Genomic DNA, 26273 nt, shown 5'->3' with positions numbered 1-26273 from the left:
TCTTGGCAGCATCTTAATGCAAGTTCAGCAAGGCAGAATGGTAGAACTGGATGGATGGATAGATGGATAGATGATAGATAGTAGGGGTGTGCACGGACGCCCCGCTCCGCTTCACTTGCAGATCCGCCATTTTCCGGATCGGGCCGCTCCGCCCCGCCCCTGCTCCGCCCACTTCCGCTCCGCTCTGCCCGGAGCTCCGGATCCGGATCCGGAGCTCCGTTTCCCCCCCCCATAGGCTTGCATTGAAAGCTAAAAAAATTATACAACTTTTTTTCTGTTCAAGTTAGAAACCTCATGTTTGGCACCATGACACCTCATGGGGATATACACACGCACGCCAAGTTTCAAAGCAATCCCATCATCCCCTGATTTTTGGGGAATTTTTGAAAATCGGGCACCCCACACACAACATCCCTGCGAGGTGGGCAGGGGAGGAGGGAGGGAAGGCAGGCAGGCATGCAGCTGGCATTTCTGGGGGCATAAGGAAGTGAGCCAAGGATAAGCCAGTAATGCATATAAAATGGAATAAATCAATCAATAAACAAAGGAGGGGTGGAATTAAAAGAAGCAGTGTTGCTCAATAAACAGCAAGAAGAATTTTTTTAAAAAGGCTATATCTGTCTTTTACCAGCAATAGGGGGACGTGCCCGGGGGAGGGGGAAGTAGCTGCCAGTTCAAGACAGCCACCAACAGCTCTGAGAAGAAGTAAAACGCTCACTTCAACTCATAACAGGCATTGCTCCACCACTGAAAAGTGACCATTCACTTCAACTCATGATAGGCATTGCTCCACCGTTTTACTCTCTTTGGAAGGCTCTAATGGCCTTCCAGTGCAGGAGAGAGTGGGGGCACGTCCACGATGAGATGCCCTAGGGGAGCTCATCCCCTTGCACCACATCGATTCAGTTGTTCACCAAGGTTAGGGTGGGGAGCAGTGCTGTGTTTCTATCTCTTATTCTTGGCTTAGTATATGATTTCAGGTTGTGTTTGTGCATTTGGTGGGGCTACTGTTTTAAAAAACACGGGGAAAAGCCCGTTCAGATGAAGAAAGAGAAGTTTCCCAGAATCCCAAGTTACCTGTTTTGCCTATGCCCTCCTCCAACTTTGGGATCATCATGACCGGGAGCTGACTCTGCCCCTCAGCCCTTTGAAAAAGGTATTTTTCCCGCCGATTTTTTAAAAACTTCTAGCCCGCGACCCGTACGATGCAGAAAGTTGAGAGTGGTCTCAAAATGACCCCCATCCACGACTCTCTGTGCACAAGAATTTTCAGAATGATAGCTTAAACCCCCCCCAGTTATCCCCGATTCTTTCCCTCAATGCAATCCTATGGGCGAAAAGCCGAAAACGCAGTTTGAGCCACGCGGTTGACCCGATTTTCACAAAAATATAGCCCGCGACCCAGACAACGCAGAGAGGTGAGAGTGGTCTCAAAATGACCCCCATCCATGACTCTCTGTGCACAAGAATTTCCAGAACGATAGCTTAACCCCCCCCCAGTTATCCCCAATTCTTTCCCTCAATGCAATCCTATGGGCGAAAAGCCGAAAACGCAGTTTGAGCCGCGCGGTTGACCCGATTTTCACAAAAATATAGCCCGCGACCCAGACAACGCAGAGAGGTGAGAGTGGTCTCAAAATGACCCCCATCCACGACTCTCTGTGCACAAGAATTTTCAGAATGATAGCTTCAAAAACAACGTAGTTATGCGCGATTATTTGCCGCAATGCAATCCTATGGCGAAATGTTTTCAAGATGGCGACCGGAGCGCTCCGCCTGAACTTGGAGCTCCGAAAAATGGGCGCTTCTCTTCGCCTTGCTTCTAGGGGGTCCACGGTCCGCTCCTACTCCGCCTCTGGGTAAGGCGGAGCAGGCCAATCCGCTACTGCTTCTACGCTCCTAATCGGAGCGGAGCACATCCCTGATAGATAGATAGATAGATAGATGGTTTGCATGATCACAACAGCCCACGCCTTTGCAGATTCAACCCTCACAGACCCCAGCTTCTCATGCTGCCCCAACTTGCCAAGGGTAGTTGACAAATCAGCCCCAAACCCTACAGCAGGCCACGGGATTATGTAAATGAGGCTGACATGTGACTGGCACTTGCAGGCTGGCTATCAAGCAAGGGAGATTTAGTGCTTCCTAAGAGAAGCCTTGCCATGAAGCACTTGTTTCTGGAAATAGGCAGGTTAGTGGAGCTCCCTTATGCAAGCACTGCCAACCTGTCTCCATCCAGAAACAAGCATTTCCACTTGGATTGGGTTGCCCCGGAAGAGCTAAATCCCCCAAAGAAACATCTGATCCAGGACCAGCCCCAGAGGGCTTCAAAAGGAGAGCTAATGTAGCCCCACCTCAACCACGACAAATCCTTACCACTGTATCAGCCATCCTACCAACCAGGAGCATTCCTGTCTTGTCTGGAGTTTCAGTTTGTTTAGACACATCTTGGTTGCAAGGGTCTGATAATACAAGCCTGAAAGCCAAACTTTATAAATGATGGGCTACATTCAAAATTGTACAAGTGGATGTCCGCTCACACAATGGAACTATTCCTTCCGCTCCTCCCCAATACACCCCCCCAACACTGCTCTGGAGAATCCCCCAACTTTCTGGAGCATATTTTGTGGGGTGCAGGGGGTTGTAGGTAGCAAGGAGGAATTCCCCTCCCTGGTTCACTGATGGACGCCTTCTATCGGCGGAGTGACACTAATTGGATTTCACCCGATAAGCCTTCCCCCCCCCCCCAGTGGAGATCTTTTGAGTGAGGAGGGGAAGTTGTAAAATGAACTAATTTCATCCCAAGGCTGTTGTATTCAGCCTTTTCTGAATGGCGTGCCACAGTTTTATCTGCTACTTTGAAGTGCTACAAACTTGAATCTAGCAGAGTCAAGAAGAGGAAGAGAAACAAGATGAATCTGATTCACATATAGGCTACAGAGGATTTCAGAGACAAGAGTCTTGAAATTTGTACTGACAGTCTTTGCTAATTATCTGATGTAGGAAGTAAGATGTCTGCTTTGCCTCAGGTAGTCGTCTTTGCTGTTGCGATGAAGTACAAAAGATAATGATATCGGATTCCTGTAATCATTTCTAATGTACTCTCATCTCCATCACTCACCTTTTATAATCAGCAGGAAATCTCTGCATACCTTCCTTAAAAGGGCCTACAGCCTTGATGGGGAGAAAGAGAGAGAGAGAGAGAGAGAGACTGGTGTTTCTTGGTTACTGATTGATAAACATAGCTGGAGCCTTGTTTCCAGTCATTGTGGAAAATTTGATGCATCTTAGGGCAGACTACTATTGGCAGACTGTGTTTTGCTTTAGCTTTGATGCATGATTTTAAAATAAATGTTCTGTTCTTCATGTTAACATTACTTTATTTATTATTATTTTATTTATTTACAATATTTATATACCGCTCCCCATTGAAAATTTTGGAGCGGTGTACAAGATAAAATGAAAATAGAAACAGAATAAAACACTTAAAACAGATTTTAAAAGAAGCAAATACAGTGACTCATGACTGGACATTAAGGAAAGGCTTCCTGGAATAAAGATGTTTTCAGGAGGCGCTGAAAGGAGTACAAAGTTGGCGCCTGCCTGACCTCCAGAGGCAGGGAGTTCCACAGGAGGGGAGCCACCACGCTGAAGGCTCTTCCACTGGTGGACTCCAATTGGAGGATGGATCTATGTGGAACCACCAGAAGCAGACCCTCGGATGACCTCAGTGACCAGGCAGGTTGGTAGGGGAGAAGGCGCTCTCTCAGGTATCTTGGTCCCAAGTTGTTTAGGACTTTCTACATGAGTACAAGAACCTTAAACCTGGCCAGGTAGTGAATAGGCAGCCAGTGCAGTTCCCTCAGCAGAGGAGTTACATGCTGGAAAGGGGCAGCTCCACACAACAGCCGAGCTGCAGCATTCTGCACTAGCTCCAGCTTCCAGAACAGTTTCAAGGGAAGCCCCACATAGAGCGCTTTGCAGTAATCCAAACTTGAGGTTACCAATGCCTGTATCCCCGTGGCCAAGCTATCCCTGTCCAGCCGAAGCTGGTAAAAGGCACTCTGAGCCTCCGCAGCCACTTAAGCCTCCAGCGACAGAGATGGGATTAAAAGTACCCCCAAACTACGAACCTGATCTTTCAGAGGTAGTGCAACCCCATCCAGAACAGGCAATGAGCCTAGGGGATGCACTTTTTCTACTCCATGTACTTAAACCTTAGGAATCAGGTGTATTCCATATACATTGACCTGGTTCTCACATAACACTAACCCATGCTTTATTTAACTCACGGGCTATTGAATTCTGGGTTGACATGATGTGCAAACCTAGCTGTACTAACAAACAATGTTTCTTAACCATGAACAACTCCGAAAAAGAACCCAACTCTGGGTTGTTTAAACTATGGGTGTTGTTAAATGCGAACCCAGGACTGTGGGGTGTTCATGGGTTGTTTTGCCATACTGCAGAGGTGGCAAGCAAGTGTGGTAAAAAAAAAAACACCCAAAAAACCCTGCTCTACATGCCAGTACTACAGCACTGTTGCACATGAAAATAGAAAGAAACCTAAAATTATACTGTAGCCCAGCCTATCCTGATCTCCTCACAGGTCTAAGGCCATCAGTTTCTGTGGTTTTCCTACTTGTCTCATCTGTATTATTTCTGACAGGTCTGCACACCTGCCAATGGAATGTGGATTGATCAGTTTGATTTACTGGCAGGCGTATTTGTGTCCTGATGGTCAGTCTTAGATCTGGCAGATATGAAAGTCTGTGGTGTGGCAGGAAGGCGGAAACTCTGGGGTTTCTCTCATTATGCCTATCCACTGCTAGGATAGCTTCTTCCTGGCCAGGTTTTCCATTTGATAAAGAACTGGGATAGAGAGATGGTTGTCTTAAAATATAAGAGTTACCTAGTTGGCAAGACTTGAACACAAGGCAGCCATTTCACCCCTCCTATTTTCACCTGAGGTTTCATTTAGCAGACACAGGCTTGTTTACAGCAGCCACAATGGAAAGTCTGGTCTGCCTTGACTTACTATATGCAAAGTTTCAGGCCTTCATCCATTTTCCCCTCAGCCTATCAGCTTGATGGGACTCCAGTATATATTTCCAGCATTATAAGAGATTTTGCATAGAATATGAGCCAAATAAAGCACATTGTTGAGTCCTCTCTGTGGGCTTGTCTACATTAAGGAAAAACCTGTAGACTTACTGGGACTTTGTCTTCCGGAGTCATTTCCCCCAGTTCGCTTGTGCACACATTCCATATGTTTCATTTATACAGCCAGTAAGTGGTGTTGTAAGATGCCTACAATATCATGTGATTCTTGAAATACACTACCTCATTGATGGAGGTTTTTTGGTAGGAGTTGTTACTGCATTTTTGGTGATTTATAAAATGGCAGAATAAACTTTGGGCAGGATCTACACTACTGCTTTAAAACAGTTTATCACAGTATTGACAACTGTTGGGGTCCATGACACATTCCATATATGGTTTTCAAACCACTTTCAAAGTGTTATATCCTGGTTGGTGTAGATCTGGAGGGGATCTACACTAGTATATGAAACATTGTTTTTACAGTCATTGAACGTTTTGTTTTTGAACTATTTAAAACCTAGCAGTTTTTAAAACGTTTACTTACTTTTCTCTTTCCACGGGAATGCATTCCTTTTGGCCACACTAAGAAAAGAAATCCGTTTGTTCTTTTTCCCCCGCCTGCCAATTTCCCCTCCCACTTCCTCTTCTCTCCGAGAATCCTCCACTTACAAACTATCCAGCCAGCAGCCTCCCAAAAGTGAAACTAAAAGTGTCTGCAAAAAAGAGGCTTGAAAGAAAAAAACGGCTCCAACTTTGAGAGCGGAAATTACCTAAACATGCCCCCCAGGAATGCGATTGGCTAATTAAGAACTACAGGAAATCCATTTAATACGATGAAATCATACTAAATAGAATGACTTATTTCAGAGAAGTTCAAAATAAAAACTGGAGAACAGACAACAATAAACGTCACAAACTGAACGTCATGTGGCGAAATACTACCAAACGCACACTTAAAAACAGCAAGACATGTTCTAACTTCACTAGTGCAGATCCCCTCCTGGCCTGAAAAACATTTAGAGAGGAACCAGAGGTTCCTGATGTTGTGCAAAAGATCCACAAACTTCCATGACTGAGCAATTGTAACTGCATGATAAATGTTTCATGTAAAAACGTCCAATATCATTCAGAAGACTAGTGGGAATCAATGTGCTTGAATGCTCCCCCTCGAGAAGAAGAAGACGGAGAAGGAGAAGGAGAAGGAGAAGACTCCTCTCTGGGAAGTTAACATTTTGAGGAGAAAGGCTTTACCTTAGCTTTCTTTCTGACATGCTAAGGTTCCAAATGGAGGGACAACAGGGAGGTGGTTGTTGTTTTACTTGGCGGAATATTCAAACATACAATCCAAATGGTACAACAGCCCTACTTTTCAGAGGTTTTCCATCCAATGAGCCCTTTTAATCACCTCTACTATCTTAAAGATATTTTATGTCACTTAGCATCATGAGATCAGAAGAGGACTTCACAGGAACCATTTTCATTTGCTAGCTTTCAGCTGCAGGCCTTGAATGTGTGGAAGACTTAGGCTATAGCTAGACCTAAGGTTTATCCCTGGATCGTCCAGGGTTCAAACCTGTTCATCTAGGTGACACACAGGGGATCCAGTGCTCAGGCAGGGGTGAACCCTGGATGATCCCAGGATAAACCTTAGGTCTAGCTGTGGCCACAGTTGCTAGAGACACTGGGCCTGTTCAGACAACACTTCAGGCTCTGAGGTTAGCGAAACTGGTTCTCTGGGGTTAGCACTAACCACAACCCATGCTGTCGCACACAACACTTTAAACCATGGTTAGAGCCACTAATCCTGCTGCACATGGTCCAAATGTCGTTAGTGAGCGAGCAGGGTTTAGCAAAATACATCACACAAGACATCTTAAACTTTACTGCTTAACCAAAAAGCTTTAACCAGCATGGTTTAAGGTGTCTTCCGTACAGGCCCATTGCAAACTAGAATCAAAGCAAAAAACCAAAAGAAATTACAACAGTTTAGTCAGGGCTGAAGAAAATGAGATCCCTTCCTTCAGATAAAAATGAAGCACCCAGCTATAAATGTTCCTTGCTTTTTAATAGTGTGATGTATATTTCAAATTATGAATATGGATCCACATCAACATTGATAATGCTGAATAAGCATTGATGAGCCACTCCAAATGGGTGCTGCATGAGAGGGAAATTGTTCTGAAATATTTTCCTACACTATAAAAATAAGGGCTGTATTCAATGTCAGTACCACTTAGAGCAGATCTATTGAAATAAATGGGTTTTAAGTTAGACTAACATTGGATACACACCTAAGATTTCATAAAATTTTCAACTATACAATAAGTTACTCCAAAATTGTATTCTGCTACCGGGGTCATTCAGTTATTGTTATTTTTTAAAGTTGCGAGTCATGTATTGCAGGGCCCAAAAATGTATTCAAAGTGGTTCACAGAGAGAAAAATTAAAATTAAAATAGCAACTCCATCCCAAGCCAGAGAGGCACCTTTTTGACTTTTGTTGCTTGTGGTATGAAGATGTCTTAAGTTAGTACATGAGATACATCCAAATCCACAATCTTCCATCTACAGTACACATCCCGCCAACTCAGTAGAGAACTGTTGGGTAATGGGGTTGTTGGTATGCCAACAGAAACTCTGATTCGTCCCAAGAGCCCAGCACCAAGAACAAACACTCAGACATGGCACTGAAGTGGACATTAGTCTTGACAAGGGAAATGGTATCCCTATGGTGAATAGTGAACCCCCTCTGCAACTGTTGATGGCAGTACTCTATGAAGGACCTGGGCTAGAAAGAGGGGTAGTCCATGGCCATACTACCCTGAACGCACCCAATCTCATCTAGAAAGAGAGAGATGGAGTTTGCAGTGATTCAGGCCAAGTTGTCTTCCTCATCCAACATCATATTGTGGATAACAGATGTTTTATTGTGGAACAACCTGTCATTCAACAGTGGCACCACAAGAACCAATGGTAATTTGGCAGGGCAATTCAGGTCCCTATGGCTGGGTGATGGACTAGAAAAAGGAGTAGCCTCTAAACCAGCCTTCCCCATCCTGATGCCCTCCAGCACAGCAAATAGTCAGGGATGCTGAGAGCTATAGTCCAAAATTTCTGGAGGGCACCAGGTTAAGGAAGAAGACTCTAAGCATCATCCCTCTTCAGTTTGGCCAGTCCCTGTGCAACTGTCACAATCCCTGCGCATCATTACCTTGATTGGGTCACTCTTTTGTTATCCTCCTTTGGAGGTTTTTTTTTAACCAGAGAATGTGTGTCAATAAATACCTTTTCTAGGTGTTCTTACCTGTCAGCTGTCAATGGCTTGTTTCTTCTTAATGAATGCTGTGGCCTCCACCGTTCCCCTAGGCATGCATGCACTGATGGGGAAAAATGCTGAGATTTGTCAATTCCTCTAACATCCATTTAGGATTATTGTCAACATTTATAAATCCATAAGCAAACCATTCCCTTGAGACTAATTCTCTTTGATGGTTAGTGGAGCTAGGTCACCCAGCAGGGAGAAATCTTGTTGGTCTGTAGTAGAGATGTGCCAACTCTAATGTATTGCTGCTATTAATGATGCAGTTGTCATTCCGTTGCTGCTAGGGTAAAGAAAAGAAATCCTTTGGCTTTGTATGCTGGGAAAAAAAAGACATCAATTCTTCCTTTGTGCAGCTCTCCACCCACCCACTTCTTGCATTGTTAATAATGTTTGTTTTGTCTGATAACAGCATTTTTACCTGCCCTTTAGCCAAAAAAAAGGCACCCGGATTGGCTCACAAGTAGTAGTAGTGAGACCATACCTGCCCTCAGGCTTACAAACAAAAAGACATGACACATGAAGAAAAAAGGGAGGAGGAAGGAGGAGGAAAAAAGCAAGTTGCATTTGTAACAATGGGATGGAAACAGTTCAGGTAACCTGATCGAATGTGTCACTAGGTGACAACTGAAAGAGGCCCAAAGGCAGCCAGTCCCTCAAGAGATGAATGCAATAGACCTGCTTCTCTTCTCCCCCTCTGCTCTTTAGCCTGATGGGATGAAATAGCCCCTCTACAGCGACCAGATAAAATATTTTCCCTTCCTTCCTCTCTCTTCCTCCTCCTCCATTATTTTTATTCATATACAAATGTATGCATTTAGCCATTCATTTCTTCAATTGAGCAATAGACTTACCCTCCAAATGAGCTCTGCTTTTCCTCCATGGCACCACTGCATGAAAAGCAATCATGTCCAGGCCATGTTCATCTACCCAAACCTGTGCAGCACACACATTCCATCCCTCCATGGAGCACAAGGCCCAAAACTCATAGGGCCCTGGGCTCTCTGGACAGTATGAACAGGTAACACAGACTTCTTTCCACACACACACACACACACCAGGATCACATCTCATCCATATAATTTCATGTGTCAGGAAAAAAAAACCCTGGGATTTCATTTTCTTCATTTCTAAAATTATACCATGGCTCATTCTGGGGCTTTTCCACCATGCACCAAATGTCCACACTCCCTCCCAACACATACCTTTTGCTATTCTTGTTTAATGTAACATTCAGCCTGCTCGCTATTTTGAAACATTTGGTTAGTCCTAATAAATATACCAACCAGTTTTTTATTTTATTCTTATGGAGCTGCAAACATTTTATAAACGGATCAATTTACTTTAAAGCTTTCTTTTTATTTTCTGCCCTTGATTATTAGGGTGCTTATTCTGTCCTACCAGCTATCCCTCCCTAAACTCTCACTAAATTCTTTTCCACGCGAAGGGCTGCACTTTGAATTGTGTTGTTAGGTTTTTCACGTGGCTTTTGTTGAGTTTAGTGTGTCTTGGCTTTGGGACAGAAAAATCCAAAGCCCCTTTCTCTTTATTTCTTCCTAGGACTGGGGCAGGATCTACACTACTGCTTTATTACAGTTTATAATGGTTTTGACAACTGTTCAGGCCCAAGACACATTACATATACAGCTTTTAAACCATTTTCAAAGTGTTATATCCTGCTTGGTGTAGAAGAGAGAGGGATTCTGAGCAATAGGACTCAGAAACTCTCCAAGCAGCTGGGCACACCAGGGTGTGTCAGGAGGTTCATCCTGACTGGTGGCGACCCATCAGTCATTCTTTCTGAGAGAATCCTTGTAAAGATGGGGCCCACCAATAAGGAAAGTCATCGAGAAGTTCCTCAATGCAATGCAATACATTGAGGGACAAGCTGCCTTGCCCTGCACTGCACAGAATGATTCGTACTTCTGAGGCTCCCGTTTCTGATGAATTACAAGTCTCTCTAGCATCCCCCCATTGCGGAATCCATTGCAGACTCCTGGGTATTAGGATAAGTGAACACACAAAGAGGAGGAAAATCAATCTCACTCTGCCGATAATGGGCTGGTGCAGATGGTCACCGAACACCAGGGGCTCAGTGACAGACTTTTGCTTGAATATGGTAGTGAATTCCCCCTGGAAAACGAACAAATAGAAAATGCCATTTTGTTTGCCTGAGGAATTGGCTGTTCTTGTTTCAACATCAGTCCTGCGCTCTCTTTATTTCTTACTCACTTAAAATATCTGGATCTTTACTACTTTAAGGGTGTCTTGAAAGATGAAGCATGAACAGAAGCCTCCCCATGTCCGTTCCCTTATGAGCCTAACGTTCTTTCGTTTTATTTCTTTACTCAGGACCGACTTTGTCTCTAAGCCAAGCTTCTTTCTTGTGGTTACAAGTGAAAGAAAGAAAGAAAAACCTCATTCTGAGACAGTGCCAAATAAAGTATGTTTATGAAAGGTTGAGGACAGCACCACGGTATATGCCATATCATCCCATTTACCTCAGAAACTGAATTCAGGGCCGTGTCTATACGAGGTCGCATTGGTGCCTCGTGATCTGACATCCCGCACTTGTGCTCCTCCTGAGTAATCCCCACGGATAGGCATGGAAATGTGGGGTTTAAAACCTCATGGGGCCGCTGCCACCCCTAGCACCCTGTTCCTCCCCCACCATTGTTCCCCGACCCACCCCTTCCTCCTTGCTCCATTTTCTTTTTTTAACCTTTTTGTTATAATGCGCTGGCCCACCAAGGTGTGGAGGCAGCCTGGTGGCCATTCAGATTGCTGGGCCACTCCCTCCTCCCTTTACCAGCATGCCCGCACCTGGCTCCAGTTTTTTATTTTTTATATACTTTTTATTTAATTGCAATGCTCCACTGTTCCAGCGCCCTTCAGCTTGCTGGCCCGCCACCTCCCCATGTCCAGGCCAATGGTGACCAATCAGGAGTCATCATTGGGCGGGGCGGGCCTCCACTTTAACACCAAAGCAAGGCAACAGATGGCAAATGCACAAATGCGCCTTGCTCAGAGGAAAAAGTCAGGGAAAGTCCCCAACTTTTTAAAAGCGGAGCTTTGGGGGAATGCCCCAGTATGTCTCCGCAATGTCTGCTGCATCATATAAATGAGCAGCCGCCACTATGGATCCACCCCGAGGCTTTCCCCTCATCAAGACAAGCCCCAGGAGTCTTTGTTGTAGCTGACTGAAAGGGCCTAGAAGCTTTTGTTTTATTGGAAAGAGCTGTAGCTCAATGATAGAAAACGTGTTTTGCATGCAGAAGGTTCAAGGTTCAATTTCGGCATCTCCAGGTAGGGCTAGGAAAGAATCCTGCTGGAAACCCTGTAGAGCTTCTGCCAATCAGTGTCGACAATACCTACATGGACTAAAGGTCTGACTCAGTAGAAGGCAGTTTCCTAGGTTTGGCCCTGAACATTATGTTTCAGGTGTCTTGGCAGTAAATAGCATGAATCAGGGCTAAGAAAATACAACAATGTCCAAAGATGCATGATCGCAAAGTCTATGCAACTTCAGCTTGCTGAGAGTAATGTGGCTATGGCACACGCAGTGTACCTTTTGCATACAGTTCTTACTAAAATGGGATCCATATCTCAGTAGCACAGTGAAGAGGGAAACAAGTACCCCTTACCAATAACCTAAATAGAAATGATTGATTGACTGAAATATTTTTAAATCATCTTTCATCCTTATGGATATCAGGGCAGTGAACAAGTATGATTAAAATAATGCGCAATACTGAAACATCGTCATCATCAAAGCAAAGAAAACAGAAAATGCATTAGAACAGACAAAATCAACCAAATAAAATACCCGAGTAAACAAAAATAGTTTTCTTTAAGTTGTTGCTGAAACAACGTTGCAATGTTGTCACCTGTATCACCACCTTTGGAGGAGGTGCAGGAGGATTCCGTAGTTGGGGCACCACAACCGAGAAGGTTTGCTCCATTGCTGGCATGTAATGTACTTCTGCTTGACCCACATTGTTATTCTGGTGACAGACATTAACAATATGGTATGAAATGTAAACATGTAGAAGCTGCGTTATATCAGGAGTGTTTTGACACAAGGTTGTTAATCTGCTGTATCTACTTTCAGTTTCATTGCAGAATTGAGATCTGAGCACTTCACAAGGAGTGTTTCCTTTCCTGCTTTATTTATTTATTTATTCATTTGTTACATTTCTATACTGCCCAATAGCTAAAATTGTCTGGGAGGTTCACAAAAATTTAAACCACAAAATACGTCATAAAGCACAATAATTTTAAAACTACAGTATAAAAGTACAACCCAAAATCAAACCTAGCAGCAATGGAGAAATTTAAAATACCATAACACATTTAAAACAACAGAGCCTTTCCACTACGTAAGCTCTAGGTGGCACTGTGGTATAGTGGAATAGTGCAAATACACAAGAGGCGATTACACTTTCTTTCACAATTAAAAACTATGTTTTCCCTGCTCTAAAGAAACTCATGGAAAATGCTGGTTAGTCACAGAAACAAAAATGGAGGGTCATGGTGTCAACCAAAGAACCCATAAAAAAACATGAGTAGGAAATGACAAGCTCATGATAAATGCCTTATATAGGAAACCCCCAGGTCTGACTATTTGTCCAAGTAGCACAGCAATGTCTACCTTGACAGGCTGTGGATTTGCAGGTGGCTCTCCAGTTAGACAGGCTTTTTCTCCTCACCTGCTACCTGATCCTTTTACTAGAGATGCCAGGGATTGAGCCTTCGATTTGCAAAGCATCCTCTCTATCACTGAGCCATGGTCCTTTCTGCCAACCACATGGAAGCAACTCCCATCCTACAACAACAACAACAACAACAACAATAATAATAATACAAAAAAATATTTCTTACTCGCCTCTCCATTTTGATTGAGGCAGGGAACAACAATAAACAATAAAATACATAATACTCAATAAAAACATAATATACATTGTTAAAAACATCTTAAAAACATCTTAAAATTCCACTGGATAGGCCTGCCGGAAGAGATCAGTCTTTATAGCTTTCTTGAAAGCTAGGAGACTGTTAAGTTGAAGAGTCTCCTCCGGCAGGCCATTCCACAGTCTGGGAGCAGCAGAAGAGAAGGTCCTCTGGGTAACAGTTGTTAATCTAGTTTTTGCTAGCTGAAGTAGATTTTTTCCCAGAGGACCTGAGTGTGTGAGGCGGATTGTATGGGAGAAGGCGATCCCACAGGTAGCCTGGACCCAAACCATGTAGGGCTTTAAAGGTGATGACCAACACTTTATACTTTGCTTGGAAACAGAGATGGAGGAGGAGGAGGAGGAGGAGGAGGAGGAGGAGGAGGAGGAGGAGGAGGAGGAGGAGGAGGAGGAAACAAAATGTACACCATGTGGGACCAGTTCATCTGACAGGAAGATGAACTTTAACAGCTGCTGCCAAATAATAGTTGGGGAATTGGAGAGAGGCTTGTCAAGTGAAGAAACGTGATGACTGATTTTTCTGGCATGTGAGTTCTCTGAGCAACCAGATCAGGAAATGAGGTCACTTGTATACAACTTGACTTAGAAATAACTGCTTGTCAGCTCACCAAAGTGTGTGGTACAAATAGCACTATTCCCATGACACTGATGGGGATTAATCTCAAAGGAAGGGTTCCATGGATATTTTCACATCTCTGGCAAGGGTCGAGGCAAGTTAATTAAAGCTATTTGCAGCATAGGAACCATATTAGTTTCTCTTCACCCCCTGCTCACTGCCAGCTTCCCAACGTGCACAGCAAGCAAAGTCTGGGCACTTAAGAAACCGATCAATAAGCAAGTATATGTTAGGGACTCTAAAAGGCTGCTAAAAAAATAAATCCATCAACAAGGTGTGCTGTATGTGAGAAGGATAGAATTTGGGGGAAAGCTTGATAATTCATAAGTCCTTATCATATAATGGAATAACTATTGGTGTTATATATAATTGACTGCCTCTGGTTTTCAATGTCCCATTGCCTTGTGTTATGTTTGGCTCTATCTTAGGGTAGTTTTGGGTTGTCAAAAATTGTATCCTTCTGTCGACTTCATTCAGTTCCCCATTATGTTTAGGGAAATGTACCATATGATTCTCTCTCACCATTCTCTGCATTTCACATCAAAGTTTGTTCTACATCAAAGCTTCTACATCCATGAGGCATTCTGCTATCATTGGGTCCACTCTACAGCTTAGGACCATTCTACCTGAAGGAGTGCCACAGTGGCTTTTTTAAAATTCCTGGCATGTGCCAGCACATACCAGGTACCATTTCCCTAATTACCCACCCAGCTACAGCTTGTCCTGTCATCTGAACCCAGGCAGCATGGCTTGTTGGAAGGGTAAACAATCCTGAAATGACCCTACAACAGCACATGGGTTATTTGACGGTTGTTTTCTCCTCAAACAAGTCATGCTGCTCAGGTTCGGGCAACACAACAAGGAGCACCCAGATGGGTAATTAGGGAAATGGCACCCAGGATATGCAGGCATGGACCAGGGCATAAAAAAAAGCCATGTGGGTTATTTAAGCCACTGTAGTTTGTTTTGATCATGTGAACCGAGTCATTAAAAGGTAATCAGATGTGCATAGTTTGGGTTGAGCACTTCTGCATACACACCTAGGGCATATAGTTTTATACTATGGTATTTTACATTGTTCTTCTGTTACATTGGACTTCAAGTGGTGGGGCATGATCTAAGTTGGAAGTTATTTTAGTGCGTTGTTTTTCCTTAAATGCAGGCTCCTGAGCGGTTCCGCTGCAGTGTGCCCCATCCCGCCGCATTAAATTATAAGCGTACCTTTTTCTGTGACCTGGGGGGAATCTGCACGTCGTTCTCAGGGCGCTTCCATCCGCTTCCTGTAAAAGAGCCGAGGAAGAAGCGTCCTTGCCGGCGCCGCCACCCAACTCCCTCCTCGCCGGCCGGGACGGAGAGCTCGGGGGAAGAAGGCGGGGTGGAGAGCTTCTTCCGCTCTCCACCCCGCCTTCTTCTGCCGAGCTCTCCGAGCCGGCTGGCGAGGTGGGAGTTGGGTGGCGGCGCCAGCAAGGACGCTTCTTCCTCGGCTCTTTTACAGGCGAGTTACACGATCGTTTTCGGGGTGCACTGGGGGCGGATGGAAGCGCCCTGAGAACGACGTGCGGATTCCCCCCTGGCTGTGACTTGACAGTGAACTGGGTCGAGTGGTTGGGTTGTCCTCCACCACTTCCCCTCTATTTCTCCGTTTGCAGCAGGATTGCTTTCACAATAAGTAGCTTCCTTTTCAAATTCACAATAGCACTGTTTCATTCTCAGTAGTAGAATAGCTGGCTTATATATAGTGCACAATGAAGAACACATAGAGGGGAAGCAGAGGGGGCAGGAGCCTGCAGCAGTGGCATATCACAGTATTGTTACTGCGATACATTGAAAACTAAAGACTACATAGCGGGGAAGGAGGTGGGGCAGACAGTAGGTGGAGCCTACAGCAGCAGCATTTCACAGTATCGTTACTGCGATACATTGAAAACTAGAGAATAAACAGAAGAGAAGAGACAGCCAGTAGTGGGAGCATGGAAAGGGTGGAGAACAAATCTCTCTCATTCACTAATCAGCATCTGTGGTTGATAATGTTCACTTCAACCCTGAAGTAAGGTGGTTTAAAGTGCTCTGTGACTTGTGAATGTGAGATTTTAGGTGGTGTATACTAGGGCTGTGCTCCGCTCCGATTTGGATCGGTGAATCGGGAGCAGAGCATCCCAATCTGCCTCTGCTAAGGTCTGCTAAGGTCGGATCCTAATTGGGTCGGTGGAGCTGCAGATCGAGGTGAAGCAGGGCAGGATCTACACTACTGCTTATAATGGTTATGACAACTGTTCAGGCCCAGGACACATTACATATACCTTTTTCATACCATTTTTAAAGTGTTATATCCTGCTTGGTGTAGATCGGGCCCAGAACGCTCCACTGCGGATCGCTTTGCCACAATCCGGAGCCCCGCACGCCATTTTGAATGTTTTTTCCATTGGATTGGATTGGGTGAAGAAACGCCTATAACTTCTTTATTTTTAAAGATGGAGCCCTGAATTTTACTGAGGTTGGAGATTGATCATTGGGGGTCATTTGTGATGATTTTCATAAATATCTGTTAAGCGGTTGGGTTGCAATGATTTTTTTTAATGGGTAAAAGCAGGAGGGGGAAAGCCTTTTTTGGCATTGATAGACAGCTTCATCTCCCAGTCGTGCTGAGTGATCAGTCCATGTGAAACATCCTCCAATCCCAATATTGGAGGGGGGGAAATAAGCCAGAGGCATACAGAGACACTTTTCTTTCTCTGTCTTTGTGGGGTAGGTCTTTGGTCAGAGAGGAGTGTATTTTTCTGGAGCTGTGTTTGGAGGAGTTAGTTGGAAATATTTTTTAAAAATTCCCCCCAAATCAGGGCATGATCTGATTTCCTTCAAGTGGCCATGCCTAAGGTCCTATGTGGAAGCTATCATGGTGCTCAGTTACATGTGTGTAACTTAACAAATATAACAGAGAAAACTGCATTTCTGTAAATGGGAGGAAATCTTTTAAAAATTCCCCCAAAATCAGGGGATGATCCCATTTCCTTCAAAGTGGCCATGCCTAAGGATCTATTTAGAAGCTATCATGGTGCCTATTTTCATGTGTCTAACTTGAAAACTAAAAAAGTTATAGGTGTTTTAGATTTGCAATGCAAGTCTATGGGGGGGGGGAACAGAGCTCTGGATCCACCGCGGAGTGGAGGAGGAGTGACCCGAAGTGGAGCAGACCCAATCCAAAAGGTGCGGATCGGGATCTGGAGTGGATCAGGGGGTCCGTGCACAGCCCTAGTGTATACTCCACTTTGCTTGCTTCATGTGCCACTGATGGACCAAAGTCAATTTCATGATACTCCAGATAAAAGCTGAAAATGCTTCTGCATGCATTTCTTTGTAGATTGGACCCAGGGTGCTTTCAATACAAAGGAACAAAAACTTTCCGAAAGACTAGGTTATCTTAACAGCAACCAAAGTTCTTTTTGCCGCCTTCAATCATATTTAGCTTTTAACTACAGTAACATTTGCTGGGAACATGAAAGTGACCCATATTTTGCAGAAGTTCACATTCGGTACATCCAATCTTTAGTCCCTTGATGAAGCAGGGGTGGGGGAAGGAACAAGTCTGTATTGCAGCTGCCAGTTGTAGTGATCAAACTCATCAGAGAGCTACCCAGCCAGATCTAGTGTCCAGATAAACATGGTATTCATGCTAACCATCTGCCTATGGGTCAATAGGGACAAAAATTTAAAATAATTACCCCTAATGAATGAATATACAATGATGCTCCTGTGTGAGGTAGAATATCATCAGTGCACACACAGGCACAGTGTTTAAAAGAGCAGTTGTTTTTTAACATGAGCACTGACAACTACTTTTTTAAATGTCTAACATACTTTATTTTGGCTCTGTTGAGTATGCCAACAATAGTGCTTATATTAAAATTCTCACAATGGACTTTTCTAATAATAATGATCACCATCTCGTAATTTCAACTTGATCATGAAGGGTTACCACTGCTCACGATCTACCATGGCTTACTTTCTACTGTGATAAAGGCCTTAGCTAGACCTAAGGTTTATCCCGGGGTTGTCCCTGCCTGCTCCCGGGATATCCCGTGTGTCATTTACATGAACAGGGATGATCCTGGGATAAACCTTAGGTCTAGCTAAGGACAAAGACAGTGAAAAAATTAAGGCATGTTAGCACACTATGATGACATCTATTCAATCCTATGCAAGTTTGCTGATAATAAACCCCATTGAATTCAGTATCTGATTCTGTAGAAAGTGTTTAGCAATTATTCAGATTTTTGTTTTTTATTTTTTAAAAAATATCTGTAATATTAAGTATCCTTTATAATAAGATGGTTTAAAATGAAATCTTAATTTAATGAAAACAGATTAAAGCCTACACTCAAAACCTCTTAAGACTGAATACATAAAGCCATATAAAGCACTTTGTGCTAAAGTCTGTTTTTCTGTTTTAAAAGACTGAACCAGAGGCAAAAATATCTGCCTTTTGAAGTCAAGCATTATTTATAACTAGTCATGGTTGTTTATAGGTACTTTAGATGATGTCATGACCCTCCAGTTTCGCTTCTGTATCTAACCAGCGCTTTCCAGTGCTTTTTTTTTTAAGAGCAGGTAAAGGGCAGTAGTTAATTGTAAAACCAAAAGAAAATGCTTTTTTAACGTGCGCATTTGCACTATTCTGCTATATCACAGTGCCACCTAGAGGATATGAAGTGGAAAAGCAGGAAAGGAAACACTCCTCATGTATTGCTCGGATCTCAATTCCGAAAGAAAGTGAAAGTAAATACAGCAGATTAATAGTCAATTAACAGCCTCGTGTGGGAAAGCTCTATATATTTATCTGGAGGTACAAAAAACTTTATTTAATTATAACATTTTTAATCAAAGTTTGTTATGGGTTGTTTTTTTTTCATGTCTTTTTTTTAGAATGTAAGCCTGAGGGTAGGGACTGTCTTCTTTATTGATACATTGTAAGCCGCTCCGAGAGCCTTTTGGCTGAGGTGCGGGATAAACATACTCTAAATAAATAAATAAATAAATAATGGTTTACCCCTGCCTTATCCTGAATATTTCCAATATGAATATAATTCCTATTAAGAACTCCACCCTCCCCAGCAATTGAACTGTATCCAATACATATAAGCCATTCAGTTCACACCTCCTGCGTGCTTTGCATATGCAAACTGATACTCTGCCTTATTCATTCCCCTACAAAATCTGAACACTCGAACGATCAATGTTTTCAGCAAAAGAATAAAGAAAGGCTACTTTTTACTCTCTCTCTCCCTCCCTCCCTCCCTGGGGTTTATTCCACCATGTGTTCCATTGAGAAACTCAGCTGTCGAAGTGTAAGGCTGCACTCCTTTGGGCCTTTGCCCACTGTTTTGGAAAATGAAAAACATGTGCTCAGCCTCCAGTAGCTGTAATCTTTCTTTGCATTGTGTATTCATCTAGCTAGTTCTTAAAGGACAAACAGTGTCCACAGCCAACACTTATTTGTTACACAATATCTAGTAACCTGGCCATTTTCATGAATTCCTCATTCATTCTTTGCCATACAAGCTGTTGCCTTGACAGCCCACAGCGATATCAGCCTGGTTTTCCTTGCTATTTCAGGTATCTCTGTAATGAAAGGGATCTCTCTCTCTCTCTCTCTCTCTCTCTCTCTCTCTCCTCTCTCTCTCTCTCTCTCTCTCTCTCTCTCTCTCTCCCTAACAGTGCCTGTACCCAAACTGTGATTAAGCAGAATGGTGTATTTGTTTCCCAGCTGCTGGTATTCCTGTATTGGCATCAGGCAGGATGCAGAACACATTTCACATCGTGTCATGCTGGCTGCCTGTCTAAAGCCTATTGTTGCTCAGGACTAATGCCCAGAACAAAAGCTTTGGCCACTGTAGGCTTGGGCACCCTTCCATCTCAACAGATGGGTATCGGTGCAGACAATCAAGAGAGTATATTTGTTCATCAAATAAGAGGGTGGGGGCATTTTTTCCAACTGAGATGGTCAAAGCAGCTGTCTTCATGAAACATGTGTGTCTATGGTTAAAAAGGTCTATGGTTACAGCAATCTATGGATGCTTTCACACTTAGAACAGCGACACGGGTCAAAAGTACCCATGACACTAAAAGCCATTCATGGAAGGCTGTACAAGGAGTTGCCTCATACTGATTCAAGCCAAGGGTGCATCATGCCCAGTGCTGTTTACTCAGACTAGCAAAAGCTATCCCGGATCCCCAGCAAGGATCTTTCTTTATAGATGGCAGTGAATTCAGCCCCAACTGGGATTCTCCTGTTCTGATGGGAAAAGGTCCATTTTCAGACTGGAACCAGGGCAGGTTGATTTCCTGTTCCCCACTTATCCTTCTACCAACCCACCCGCCACCAGAAATAGGGTCATCATGATCTTTTATTTTTAAAGTATCTAATTTATGTTTGGGCCTTTTCAGATTTTTTTTCCTCTTCTTTTTCTCCCCCAGTCCCTGCCTGCAAGTTCACAATCTTAAAAAAAATGACACAAAAAGGACAGGGAGTTGGAGGGAAAAGAAAAGCTTTACACAAGCTTTGGAGAGAGCAAAAGAAGGGAAGAGAGTTAAAGAATTAACCTAGAGGGAATAAACCAACAACAAAGCCATGTGGCATACCAAGAAGGAAAATGCAAGAGAGAGAGAGGAAAAAAGAGCATTTAATATTATCTTGAAGTCACACACAAGAGGCCAGCTGAGTATTTTAAGGATGAAAATTTCAAACAGAAGAGATACAAGAGAGAAAGAATGGGGATTTATTTATTTATTTATTTATTTATTTATTTATTTTATTACTGCATTTATATCTCACCTTTTTTCCTTCAAGGAACCAAAGGCGGCGTACATAATCCTCCTTCTCCTCTTTATTTTATCACAACAACAACCCTGTGAGGTGGGTTGGGCTGAGAGTCTGTGACTGGCCCAAAGTCACCCAGTGGGTTTCCATGGCTGAATGGGACTAGAACCTGGATCTCCCAACCCCCAGTCCAACACTTTAGCCACTACACCACACTGGCTGTCCAGTGATGAGAATGAAGGATATGATGAGAATGGAGGTTTTGAGGGGATCGGGAGAAGCAACAAAGATAGATAAGAAGGGATAAGATATATCAGTTGGGGATGAAGACTGCTAGGGATCATGGGTGTTGAAGTGGAGGTATGTGGTGCTTCATCTTAAGAGCTGGCTTATTTTTTCCCTTTCTGTTCTTTAAATGCCATATCATCACTCAATCTAAAGCAAAGGATTAGTCGATCACTCATAGGCGTAGCCCATTATTGCCATGGAGATGACAATGTTGTTCTCTCATTGGCCGCAGCTCTAGGACCTTTTACACTCTTCACACTATGGCTGTGGAGAAAATGTTGGATTGCACACAAAATGGCAGCCATGATTCGGAATTCGGAATCAGAATCTTGCCCAGCCCTAGCGGAAAGCATGAATTGACAAAGAACAAAATGAGAAAGAGAGCCAGCTGCATCCATTCTGGATGAGGTCAGACCTGGAAATATGTATATATTTTTTTTACTTCTAGACTGGATTATTACAATGACTACATTGATTATTACAGACTGTAGCAGTAAAAATATGGTGGCCACTCACTTACAGGTAGGGTGACCATATGAAAAGCAGGACAGGGCTCCTGTATCTTTAACAGCTGCATAGAAAAGGGAATTTCAGCAGGTGTCATTTGTATGCATGTCGCACCTGGTGAAATTCCCTCTTCATCACCACAGTTAAAGCTGCAGGTGCGCTGCCCTCTTTTAAATCTGGTCACAGTATAGCTGCAGTATATCTCCTGCAGCTTTTACTGTTGTGATGAAGCTGGAATTTCACCAGGTGTGACATGCATATAAATGACACCGGCTGAAATTCCCTTTTCTATGCAGCTGTTAAAGATACAGGTGCCCTGTCCTCCTTTTCATACGGTCACCTTACTTACAGGGTCATATTACACCTACCCTGCAAGGGTTACACAGATTAACAATTTGATTCCAGACACAATTCAAAGTATTTGAACTGGTGAGGGTCTTTAAAGCCCAACATCATTTACATCCAGGATACCGTAGGGTTCACCTACTCCAATACCAACCTCTGCTTCTGCTCTAAGATCTGATAGAAGGGCTCTTCTGTATGTCCCAAGTATGCTGGAGGCTTGAGAGAAACGGCATTTTCTCTGACTGCACCTAAATTGTGGGAATTTTTTAAGACTTGCAAGTTTCAATTGAGCCCTCTCTTAGGGCGTTTTGCTACATGGCAAAGTTCTTCATGTTTAGACAGCTGTTTGTTTTATTGAATAGATAGGCTTTTATCTGATGCTTCTGTTTTATCTGCTTCAACTCTCTCTGTTCTTATAAATATTGTAATTTTTAATTTGATTTAATGGTTAGTGTTTATTGTTATCTGTTCAGGCTGGCGTATAATCTCTAGAAGGGCGGGATATAAATGTTAGTCTAACTTAGCCTTCCTCAACCTGGGGCGCTCCAGATGTGTTGGACTACAACTCCCAGAATGCCCCAGCCAGCTGGCTGGGGCATTCTGGGAGTTGTAGTCCAACACATCTGGAGTGCCCCAGGTTGAGGAAGGCTGGTCTAACTAGATAAATACATTTGCACTGGTGATGTTCAGCTGTTCTCACACAGAAATGAACACAGCTAAAGAATGGAGAAAACTAAGGGTGATGAGGAGCAGGATGAAGAAAACAAAATGAAACTGGGGAATATGTCTAATGTATGAGAACATGCAGAACGAGAGTCTGGAGAGTGTGGCAAAAAGGCTGGAAAATGTTTTGGGAGAAAGGAAGCAGAGAAATTATCAGGGTGAAAAAAAAGAAAGAAAGAAAGAAAGAAAGAAAGAAAGAAAGAAAGAAAGAAAGAAAGAAAGAAAATCTTGTAAAGGCTTGTAAACTCAGGGAGAAGTAGAATGTCACAGGTTAAGATCATGGGTTATATCCAATGTTAGTTCTAGTTAGACCCATTTAAATTAATGGGGCTTAAATTAGACTAATATTGGTTCAGCCCAAGAACTTGATACAGGAAAAACCCTGGGGGATGTTGGGAGTTGAAGAGCGTCATTTGACGGGGGAAATCACCTGCAATCAAACACATCAGGGAAGGCTGCTGTTTCCTTTTAATACCACAATGTCCCCTAAAACCCTCAGCCTCAGTACTGCTTTTCCATTCAATTGGACTCTTCCCAAGCTTGCCTGATGGTTGAAATTCCCCTATAACTCTGATGGAGGGGGATATATATATATACACACACACACATCCTCACAAGCACAAGTTGCTGTTATTCTCCACAATGTGAAGAAGTTGGCTCTGCTCTGTCAGTGTTACAAGGCAGAGCCAGCCGTCCCTAAAACCCAGCTTTTCAATGCAAGAAAAGAAATATTTCTGGGTGGGGTGGGGAGAGCAGAATCGAACCAGCATCATCAATGAGAGTGGCTTATTACCTGCCCCTCTCCAGGCTCCCCCTTCCACTACAGTTTTATGAATGGGAATGGGGAGTAACTAACCCACAACACTTGCTTCCCAACAGAGCACTCCACTGGCACAAATAAGCCCCACTTCAAAAAGTATCGCACCAGCCAAAGTTTCAGAGTTAACAATACATCAGAAAACTGAATTAACACAGCTCCCAACTCTGGAAATGTGCAGCTTCGGAATTAATACTACATCAGTGAACTGAATTAACACCGCAATAAGGAAGCGCATAAACGTTTCACAACAGGAACGCTAGGAAAAGGAGCGAATGGGGAAAGGGGCAGCTCACCTCACAGCCAGGTCACAGGCATGCCCAGGACTTAATGCAGAAGCATGGGGCCACATTGCAGACCAAGGGCCTGGGAGCAGCTATAACTAAGAAGAACGAAGTAAAAGGACTCTCCGATACTGCGGCTTTTCCAGGCAGTAGCACTAGTTGGGAGCATGCTGGCCATGGCATCATATGCTGCAAATTTATTTATTTATTTATTTATCATATTTATACCCCGCTCCTTAGCCAAAAAAGGCTCTCAGAGTGCACCCAAGCCACAGGGAAAACCCTCAAAATATCCTCAAGCAGGCAAGCGGGCCAAAAGAAAAGGAATACCTATACACTCCTCTCTCAAGAATCCCATTGCTCTGTTCCATTCTGACTCACCCAGTAATCTAGAATTAAGAGAATGCTCTGGCAGACTCATCAGCAATCGGATGTCAGGGGCCACCCACAGTGCTAGGTTTTCTCCCATCCTTCCCCCAGCCCGATCTCACTGCAGAAAAGGAAACGAACATTTCCTTTCAGATCTTCTACGTCTCCTGAAGGTCACAAGGGTGAGAGGGTTGGCCTTTTGCTGCCTACCTCACCCTCTGAATGGCCTGTCCTGGTGAATCATTAGAAGAGCCATGATGGATCAGACCAAGGGTCCATCTAGTCCAACATTCTGTTCACACAGGCAGTTTCTACACTACTGCTTTAAAACAGTTTATAAGAGTAGTGACAAGTGTTGGGTCCCAGGACACACTCCATACACAGTTTTCAAACTGTTTTCAAAGGTCTAATCTACACCAAGCAGGATACTGCACTATGAAAGTGGTATGAAAGCTCTATATAAGAGGCAGGAGCCACACTAGTGCTTTATAGCAGTGTTGAAGTGCACCAACAACTGTTCGGGCCCATTGACACCAACCATATACTGCTTTCATACCACTTTCATAGTGCTATATCCTGCTTGGTGTAGATCTGGCCACAGTGGCCAACCAGATGCCCCTGGGAACCTCACAAGCAGGACTTTGCCAATGACCAGAATCATACACAGTATTCCAAGTGTGGTTGCATCATAGATTTGCATCATCAAAACATGGAAGCCCATTAAAAGATGACATCCAACTTTTCTCTCCCAGGTTTCTTTCTTTCTGTTGATTTCTTAGCTTGATTCGTGGCATCAAGTAGGGGTGGTCAGCCCTTTTTCTGTTGAGGGGCCACATGTCAGCAGTGGGCAGGGCAAAAGCCCAAAGTGTCATCCCTTTTCTCTTTCTGCCACTCTCTTTTTCATCTCTCTTACTGACAGCTCCTTCTGTCCCTCTCCCTCTCCCTTCCCGGATAGTGAGCTGCCAGGGAGGGGAGAGATCACTCTTGCCAGAGGTGTGAACCAATAATATGTGGAGGGCTTTTGAATTTAAGCTGAGGGTCTGCATGAAATTAAACTGAGAGCCACATGCAATCCTAGGGCCACAGGTTGCCCCATCCTAGCCTAAATGAAAAACGCCCACAAGCAAGGAGTAAAATCAGGACAAGGAACGACCTCTACAAAATGGAACTCATTCGTCTGGAGGAGGCTTCACAGTATGAATTTTGCTCATTTATACTCCCAAAGGAATCAAACATGAAGGCCACAGAATTTGGCTAGGCCGCCATGGCTCCTTTGCAACACGCCCTGAAGCCTCTGCTGTTTTGCCCACCTCCTGGTTCTTCCCCCACTTCCTTTAAGCACCAATGCAGGTGTGTGTAACTCTCTCTTCCTATGGGAAACATTCTCCCAGCAGTGGGTATTTTTAAAATGGAAAACTGGCATCACAAGTAGTGAGTTTTAGTGAAGTAATGGCTGGGAGTTGTGAAAGAGGGGTGCCTAATTCTTTAATCTCTGGTCATTATGATGACGAAAGTCACCATCACCACACACACACTTCCCCACAGCTTTTCCATAGTGTGTGTGTGTGTGTGTGTGTGTGTGTGTGTATGGGAGGCAGGGAGGGAGCAGTGGCCCTTCATTCCAAATGCCACTTCTAAATTCATATTTCTCTCCTGTGTTGTCCACACCTTTTCCCTGTACCTTCCAATTTGGTGGTTCTCCACTCTAAGAGCCAAACTACACAATACACTAATTGCATAGTGTGTACCTCAAGGTTAGTTAGTGTAAATGCACTTGGCCCCAATTTGGATTGGGAGCACTGTGCAAGAGGAGGGGAGGCTTAAACCTCTCCCCCCCACACACACACCATTTCCTTCCCAGAATCCACTCTCATGGGGGTGGAGTTAAAGAGAGAAAATGTCTCAATTGGCCTCAGTGAAGAAAGGCAGACTGAGGACACACTGAAAGCTGAGTTAGCTCTGTAAAAGCATCTTGAGCATGCTGGCTGTTACCATAGAAATCTGATCTGGGAGCAGTGGATTTGCGACCATCTATGGAGTGTTACATTAATTTATTAATGTATTAATTACCCTATTATTGTTGTTATTATTATTCATTCTATATACTGCCTTTCCTCCC

Source organism: Elgaria multicarinata, chromosome 4 (genome assembly GCF_023053635.1).
Source record: "Elgaria multicarinata webbii isolate HBS135686 ecotype San Diego chromosome 4, rElgMul1.1.pri, whole genome shotgun sequence".
In the NCBI taxonomy this organism is placed as follows: domain Eukaryota; kingdom Metazoa; phylum Chordata; class Lepidosauria; order Squamata; family Anguidae; genus Elgaria; species Elgaria multicarinata.
Note: the sequence above shows the minus strand (reverse complement) of the source record.